The following is a 9442-nucleotide window of genomic DNA, read 5'->3' as shown; positions in this document are numbered from 1 at the left end:
AAGGCCAAGCAACTAATCAGTATTACAGAAGTATTTACCTATCATCTAAGATACTGATGTTTAACCAAATTAACCAACTAACTGGGCACTTATTTGGTTTAACATTTCCTTACATCCCTACATAACCTCACTTAGAACACTAGCCTTTGTTAAATCAGGATTACAAAGGCAGAGGCCCAATTTCTCTTGATCATATGTGTGTGGCCTAGATCCTAGCACGGTACCTAACACAAGAGATGAGCAATTAACTTTATAATGGGAATAAAATTATAAGTTACTGCTAAGCTTATAGGTAAACTTGATGTTGGCACTGGGGCATCACAACAGAAACAAATGTGCTATTGATGAAATTGTTATGTTAAAAAAATTGTCTTTGAACAGATCAATAAAATACATAAGCCTCCAGCCAGGCTAAGAAAAAAAGAGAGAAGACACAAATTACTTATATCAGAAATGAAAGAAGGGCCATCACTCATCACTACAAATCCTATGGACATTAAAAATATAGTAAAGGACTACTATGAGCAACTCGATAGCCACAAATTTGATAACCTAGATGAAAAGGACTAACTCTTTGAAAGACACAATTTGCCAAAACTCACACAAAGAGAAATGGACAATCTGATGGGCCTATTTCTAGAAATTCAATCAATAATTAATAACCTTTCAAAACAGAAAGCAACAGGCTCAGATGTGTTAACCTGTGAATTCTATGAAAGATTTAAGGAAGAAATAATACCAATTCTCTACAATCTCTCTCAGAGGATAGCAGTAGAGGAAATACTTCCCAACTCAGTCATTCTATGAAGCCAGCACCACCCTAATGCCAAAACCAGAAAACACAAAGCAAAAAAACAAAACAAAACAATATTGTACTACCACTTTGGAAGACAGTTTCTTATAAAACTAAACACAGTCTTACCATATGATTCAGCAATCATGCTCCTTGGTATTTACCCAAAGGAGATGAAAACTTATATCTACACAAAAAGCTGCACACAGATATTTTTAGTAGCTTTATCCATAATTGTCAAAACTTGGAAGCAACCAAGATGTCCTTCATAGGTGAATGGATAAATTGTGGTCCAGCCAGACAATGAATATTATTCAGTGCTAAAAAGAAATGGGCTATGAAACTATGAGACGACGTGGAAGAACCTTAAATGCATATTATTACTAAGTGAAAAAAGTCAATCTGAAATTGCTACGTACTGCAAGATTCCAACTATATGATATTCTGGAAAAGGCAAAATTAGAAAGACAATAAAATGATCAGTGGTTGCCAGGAGTTGGGGTGGGGGCATGAATAGGTAGAGCACAGAGGATTTGTAGGGCATGGAAAATACTCTGAGACTATGATGGATATATGTCATTATGCATTTGTCCAAACCCACAGAAGGTACAACACCAAGACTCAACCACGGACTTTAGGTGATTATGGTATGTTCATGTAGGTGCATCAATCGTAAGAAATGTGCCCTTCTGGTGAGGGATGCTGGTAATGGGGGAGGCTATGCCTGTGTGGGGGCAGAGTGTATATGGGAAATCTCTGTAACTTCCCCTCAATTTTGCTGGGAACATAAAACTTCTCTTTAAAAAGTATCTTAAATTTTTTTGGTGATACTAGACTTACTATTTTAGCTGAAGGTCCACTACATCTCCCCCAACATAAACATACACACATACATTTATTTCAGGCAAAAGTATACTTGGTACACATGATTCTCTTAGGGAAGAGTTTCTGCCTCATAAATGCAATGCAATAATCACCAAAAACTGGAAATAATCCATAAAACCATAACTGGTAAATAAACAAACAAATTGTGGTATATCCAAACAATGGCATAGAACTACTGATACATACAAGATAAATCTCAAAAGCATTAGCCAAAGCAAACAAAGCTAGACAGCAAATATAAGTTACTGTATGATTCCATTTAGATGAAATCCTAGAAAAGACAAAACTATACTATTTTAAAGCAGATTAGTGTATTCCAAGGCTCAAAGCTGTGAAAAGGGGATGAACTGCAAAAGGACACAAGGAAACTGGTGTGTGTGTAGAAATGCCCTTTAGATATTATGACTATGTTGGTAACCACTCAGAATTAGAAGCTTAAAATCGATAACTTACTAAATGTAAATCATAGCTCAATAGAGCTAAGAAAAACAAAATAAATGCAATGAGAAAAATTGAAGGCTTGGCTTTCTGATCTAAGCATAAATTAGAACTGTGTTGTCAAATAGTGTAGCCACCTGCGGTTACTGAGCACTTGAAATGTGGCAAGTTGGAAATGAAATATTGCAAATATAAAATACACACTGGATTGCAAAGATTTAGTAAGAGAAAATAACCTAAAATATCTCATTAATAGTTTGATATTGATTTCATGCCCTAATATTTTGGATACATTCAGTTAATATATTAAAATCCATTTTACCTATTTTTCTTGTTTTTAATGAGGAAATTTTAAATTGTATTTCCATTTTTCTTTTCCATCTAATGCAGTACTTTGGACATTCAAGACAGAAGACTGTTGAAGAAAAAAGATGATGTAAGAGTTGCTGTCTCTTGTCAAAGGGTATAAAGTTGAGGCTGGGAGGAAAAGAAATTGTGAAGGAGTTAGCTAATGTATAATTAGCAAGGGTTTGAGTAACCCTTGCCCACATACCAGCAGGCCCTAGACCACCAGCTGCAGCTGAGAGCGGTCCAAAAGTTAGACATAGAAGGCTAGCTGGGTCTCAGACTGAGGCCATGTCTCAAGAGCAGTGTGGATTGGCTGAGAAATGAGAGATCTGCAGATACCAAAGCCTGAGGATCAAATTAGCAAATGAAACAGGCCAAATTCACAGCCAGATAGGAACAGTTAAATCAGAAGCAGATGGCAGAATAAGCTCAAGTGACCTGCTAACCAGCAGCACTGGTATCCTAGTGGAGCTTCTTATACAGACTCTCTAGGCATAACCCCAACCAATTCAGTACCTGCACTTTAAGATCTTTAGGTGACTTGTATGCACATTAAGGCTTCAGAGGCAATGCCTCAAGTAAGGCAGCGCGTCCTTTTTAAGTAGATGCAATTTAGTGTGCAAAATAGCTAGAAACAGGCGGGGTGGGGGTAAGGATGGGGATGGATGGAGAGCCAGAGAGTGGACTGATATTTAGATCTGAACCATCTATTCGAATAGAAGGTTATAATTCGACATCAAAATGGCTTTCAGAATAAAAGTAACTGACTGGTCAGGAAATATTAAAGGGTTGGAACAGGATAGGAGCGCTCAGAATGAAAATTTAAAATAACAGAGACAGGACTGCTCCCCAGCTAGGAGCTCTAGTGAAAGCGAAGTAAACACCTGAACAGGTAGCAACTACATTTACAAAGTTGTGCTTCTTTACTTAAGGAATAACATTATTTTTATCTTTGTATAGAATTACATTCCACTTTAACCTATTTTCTGGACTGGATTATCTAAGGTGGTACTCCATAAATATTTGAATTGGAACATAATCAGTGTCAAATATTTTTTTTAAAAAACTTCAAAAGAACCACTACCCCATGCATTTAAAAAACTTACTTATTAACTTTGCAAATTCTTAAAATATTGCACAGGTTTTCTTCTCCCTGATAGATAATCCATTAACTGAGTTTTTTAGGATAAATTATAAAATTTCTATGTTTGCTTATTTCTGCTTCTGTGAAATTCCACTTGTTATTCCTGTTATATTTTAACTTGTTTAGAAGTCAGTAGTCATATTTTCTTTTATCATAGTGCATTTCAACATATTTTATTCCCTACATTATGCTTTCAAAAATTGTGGACTTTTTAAAGGTAAGCACTGAGTTTGTCGATAATACCTTAATAATTAATAATTTGAGTAACAGCAAACCTATTTGGCGTAACTTCCTATGTTTAAACCTGTACCTTACTTAATCCTCACCAAAACTCTAGGATATAAATATCACTCTGTCCTTTTTTCTTTCCTCTGTCCATTTTATAGATGGAAGAAACTGAAGCTCAGAGAGGTCAAGTAACAGGTTGGGGTTGGGGTGGGGGCACAGAGCCAGCATCCAGGGGTCAGAGCCGGAATTGGGACATAGGGGGTCTGGCTGCATCACCCAAGCTCGTAACCATATATTTGTCTTGATTGATTTATTTATTAAATGTTGTTCCTAAGCTCATTTGCAGTGAGGATGAAAAAGATAATATTATCTGTATCATGAGCCCTGTAAGGGAAGGGACCTCATCTTTTTCACTGCCCTGTCACCTGTGCCAGAAGTGACAATAAGTGGCTCAGTCACAAGTCGGCCGGCAGACATCTTCCTGTGACTGGCACATTAAGGGAAGCTCCAGATGTCAGCAGCACCAGTGGTCAAGGCTCTTCAGAGCAAACCAAGGGGTTTGAAAAGTAGATTCTGAGGAATAGAGGGCGCTCACCAGTGTTTTTTCTGTTGTTTTTCTTTTTGTACTCAACTAGCGCTAGGCCCTGCCCCTTTCGGAGATAGGCAGGGCTCCCCAGCCAGCCCGCAGGTACGGCTGAAGGCGGATGGCTCCACTCCTTGCCTCCAGGGTGGAGGATAAACGGTGCTCACTTCCAGGAGCAGAAAGGCAGGAGATGGGGGAGGGGTTGCTGACCTCTGAATCTACGCCAGTCTCTGGTTTGCTGTCATTCCCTACCAAAATTTCTGGAGTTGCCTCCCCTACATGCTTTAGTTTCCAGAATAAGAGTTTATCTATCACTCCTCTTTACACAGACTACTCCTACGTAGCTCCCAAGGTACCTCTTCTGTGCTCCCTTCCCAAACTTGAGACATCTCAAAACTGCAGAGGTCTCCCTCACTCTTCCTCCACCCGCGAATCCCGAACGCAACATGTAAGTCAAACTCTCAGGACTTGTGGGGACAGAGGTGGCTGGCAAGAAATTGGATTTGCTCACTAACCTGGAACCCGTAGCTTGGATCAGGGCCGCAGACTTGCAGTTGCAGCCACGTCCACCAAAGCGGAAAGACTCTGGGGGAGAGAGGCGGGACGAGGGGAGGAGAAGATGCTGCCGCTGATAGGGCGGATTTGCCCAACATAGCCTAAGGTCCTGCACTCCTGGGGTGTGGTCGCCAGTGTCCCATCCGGCTTAAGTAAGGTAGCTGGCTGTTTGCTTACTGAATTGCAAATTCTGAGGCCTTGAACGCTTGAAGGCCAGAGCGGATACTTTAAAGTGTCTTCACTTTATTTTAGCTTTCTGACATGGTGTCAGTGTTCAATAACACAGATAAGACACCTGCACTCCATATCAATATATTAAAATATCTAAATAAATAAAAATATCTAAAGTTATTCGAGTGAGTAAAGATAACCACCTGGCATCAAAATGGCATGATTTGCAAAAAGATAATTAAAACGTATCAATTTAAAGTTAGATTATAATTTAAATTTATATCTGTAATTTTATCGTATACAACATTGAGACCATAATTGCTTGTTTTTAAGTCCTTATGAATAAATGCAAAGCTTATAAAGCCTAGGAACTGTGACTATAGGGTTTCAATGACATAGCAACTCTTAGAAGAAAAAGCAGGCCAAACTTCCTGCCACAAGGACACTGAGATGGTGACCCTTACTTGGTCTTGAAAAGTGGGTTGGGGGAGGGGGACTTAGAGACGGAGGGTGTCCAGATAAATCAGGACGGACAAGATTGGGCAATGAAGATTCTTTCACTTAGCATAATATTTTCAGGTTTCACCCGTTTTGTATCGTGTATGAGTACTTCTTTTTTCTTTTGGCTGAATATTACTGTATATGAATTTTCCACATTACATATCTATTATTCATCTTTTTTTAGACATTTGGATTGTTTCTACTGTTTGGCTATAATGAATAATGTGGCTATGAATTTTCTTGTACAATTTTTTTTTTAAACATAGCCTTTTTATTTCTCTTGTGTATATACCTAAGAATAACATTGCTGGATCATGTATTTAAATATATTTTGAAGATCTTCCAGACTGTTTTCCAAAGTGACTGTGCCATTTTACATTCCCACCAGCAGAATAAGCGGGTTCTAATTTTTCCACATCTATGCCAATACTGGTTAATATATGTCATCTATTACAGTCATCTTAATGGGTGTGAAGCAGTATCTCATTGGCATTTAAATGTGCATTTCCCTAAGGACTAAAGGTGTGAAACATCTTTTTATAAGCTTTATTTACTATGACTATTCAGATCCTTTGCCAATTTTTTAATTGGGTTATTTGTATTTTCATTGTTAAGAGTTCTTTATATATTCTAGATACAAGTCCTTCATGAGTTCTATGACTTGTAAATATTTTTTTCCTTTCTAGGAGTTATCTTTTCATTTTCTTGACTGCATTCTTTGAAGAACAAGTTTTTATTTTTGATGAAATTCAAATATTTTTGGTTACTTTAGTTTGGGTGTCGTATTTATGAATGCTTTGCCTAATTCAAGGTCATGAAGATTTGCTCCTATATTTTTTTCTAAAAGTTGTATAATTTAGCTCTTATACTTAGGTCTATGATATATTTTGGGTTAATTTTTAGAGGTTCAGTTTTATTCTTTTTCATGTGGCTATCCAGTTGTCCTAGGACCATATTCTTTTCCCATTGGTTTGTCTTGATACTTTTGGCAAACCACTAAAAAGTTAAAAGTTTTAATAAGGTGTGTGTGTGTGTGTGTGTGTGTGTGTGTGTGTGTGATGGTAGGGAGGTAGGTGGGGACTGACATGTTCTGAAAGGTTAAATGTTATGTGAGAAAAGATCACCTGGCAGTAGTGAGCAGATTCAAGAAACCTGGAGGTAACAAAAATGCCTAAATCCAGGGAGAATAAATGTCCAGCTATTGCTTTAGTATGGAGGAAAAAGTGCTAACTAGATGCTATTGAGTATAGATAGAAGAGAATGGATTTATAAAATAATTGGTTTTCTCTCCATGCCATTTGGTGACAACATGTAGGTGGTATTAGGAATAATAACTCTAGATGTACATCCAGGTTTCTTACTCTCACTTCGTAATGAAGGACATTAAGGAGAATAGGTAAGGGAGTTAAGAGATGAATAATGCAAGTAACAAGAAGAGAAATGTGTTGTGGTATTTAAGGGAGTGAGGGGGAGCTGAATTTGCCACCCCAAAAAATGCCTCTTTGAGATATTGATTATTTTAAACTGGTTATTTTTAAGGGAAAAAAAAAAAAAAAAACTGTGGAAAAACCTTTGACTTTACCCCTAACTGTCTAAAAGCATTTAGAGGACCTGCTCCAGGAAGGGAACTATCATCACAGATAACTATAGTTTAGTATGAACTAAGTCTGATAGACAGGGAGGAACCTAGCAAGGTCCCTTTGATCAAAGTTCAATCTGTGTCCCATTGTTAAAGATGGCCTAATAAACATTTATTTACTAAACATTTGATTTTCCATCTCCATTCCATGTGAATTGACTTCCTCCCCTTTGAAGTCCCAAAACACTAACCCCTCTCCCTTTTCCCCTCAAGATGGCACTTAAGCCTTAACTACCAGATCTGCCCTGGGGCCCCATATTCTCATGGAATCCCTGTAGGTACATACATACCATATAATAATTAATATGGACATAGATAGGCAAATAAGATTTTTAAAAAGCCTTCTCATTAATAAAACTAGCATAAATAATGAAAGTGACCATCAGTAGGCTGTGACACTGGAATCTCAAAAAAGTTTTTCATCTGGTCTTGATGTTTGTTCTAGGGCTGAAGTTTAAAGTAATAAGGGGATTGAGGACTATGAGGCTTTGAAAAATGCAGGTTCGATGGAGAAGAAACTGCTTCAACTTTTTCTTTCATTGTTCTTTCAATTTCAATTCTTTTAAAATATGTCAAATTGAAATATTAAAGACATTTGGACATTCTTGGGAATAGCTGAGAATAACTCTTTAGATAATGTTAGGAGAGGGCTGAGTTGGAAGACTTGGAAGAGTGGTAAGGACTCAATGAGAAGAAATATCTCAAAACCCTAGATATTTTTCTCTATAAACGATGTTATACCTTCTGGAGCACACCTTCCTTATTCAGTCTCCATCTCAGATTCTCAGCCCTCAATCTACAAGGTATTGTTTCTTACATGAAGGTATTTCTTAACATGGAAAAGAGCAGATTCCCCCTTTGATTCTGGACAAGAACATGTTACTTTTGTGGCAATAACATCAGAGAAACTTTGCTTTCTATTTTAAAAGTTTAATTCTTTACTAATAGCATTGTTATTTTGTAATTATAAATAAAATAAAAATATATATTAGGTTGGTACAAGAGTAATTGCGGTTTAAAAGGTTAAAAATAATTGTAAAAACCGCAATAACTTTTGCACCAACCTAATAATAGAAAGTTTTTGTCTTGAAATAAAAATATAATGATTTATCAAAATTTAATATGCATAATCTGTGATTTAAATGTTTCATGTTCAGGCATTTAACCTATAAAAATACAGTTCTCCCAAAGGCACAAACAAATATACCAAAAAAGAAGTATATTCCAGCTATTTTATAATAGTGAAAAATTTGATAGCAACAGTGTCCATTAATACATCAGTTATTACTTTTTTGTAATAGCTAGATAATCTCAATAATTGAAACAACTCTGAAATGGTATTATTACCTTTTTTTTTACAGAGCAGGAAATTAAACCTTACAGAGATTAAGTATATTTCCCAGTGACAAACAGCTAGTCTGTACTGAATATGGTAACTATAACTTTAACTCAAATCTGTGTGACTCAACCTTTGTGTAAACTTGGAAACAGTTATACTCCTAGTAAGCAAGCATAAGGGTGTGGATTTGAAATCCAGGAATTCAGCCTCTAAGTTACTTCAAATATTTTAGTTATAAAAACTTTGCCATAATGACTAACTTTATGCATATATTGTACTTGTGAAGGTATATCTGAAAGGGAATTTCTTGTAAGTGTGATTTCTGGATCAAAGGATAAATGCATATGAATTTTGTTAAGATATTTCCAAATTCCACAAAAATTCTTTTACATTGTATATTCATGAGCAATGTTTGAGAGAGCCTGTTTTCTCACATCATTGCCAACACTGAGTTAATCCTTTTAATTTTTGCCAATCTGACAGGTGAGAAATGGTATTTTTGTGTAGTCCTAATTGTATTTTCTCTTTAAAAAGTTAAAAGTTAAGCATATTCTAATTAAGTATGTCTTTGTCCTCTTTTTCATCAGACTTGTGATTGTTTTTTCCCTACATTTTAAGGGCCCATTATATAGTAGGAAAAATTAGCCTTTGATCTGTAATATAACTTGAAAACATTTCTCCCCAGTTGGATATTGCATATCTGCTATGATCAGGGTCTTATGCTTTGGGACAACAGAGATTAAAAATACTTTCAGAATAACTCCTTTCTTTAAGGAATGCATTCTAGACAGGGAGTAGAGGCACAAACATGAAAAGAT

This window comes from Rhinolophus sinicus, linkage group LG06, assembly GCF_036562045.2.
Source record: "Rhinolophus sinicus isolate RSC01 linkage group LG06, ASM3656204v1, whole genome shotgun sequence".
NCBI lineage: Eukaryota > Metazoa > Chordata > Mammalia > Chiroptera > Rhinolophidae > Rhinolophus > Rhinolophus sinicus.
Note: the sequence above shows the minus strand (reverse complement) of the source record.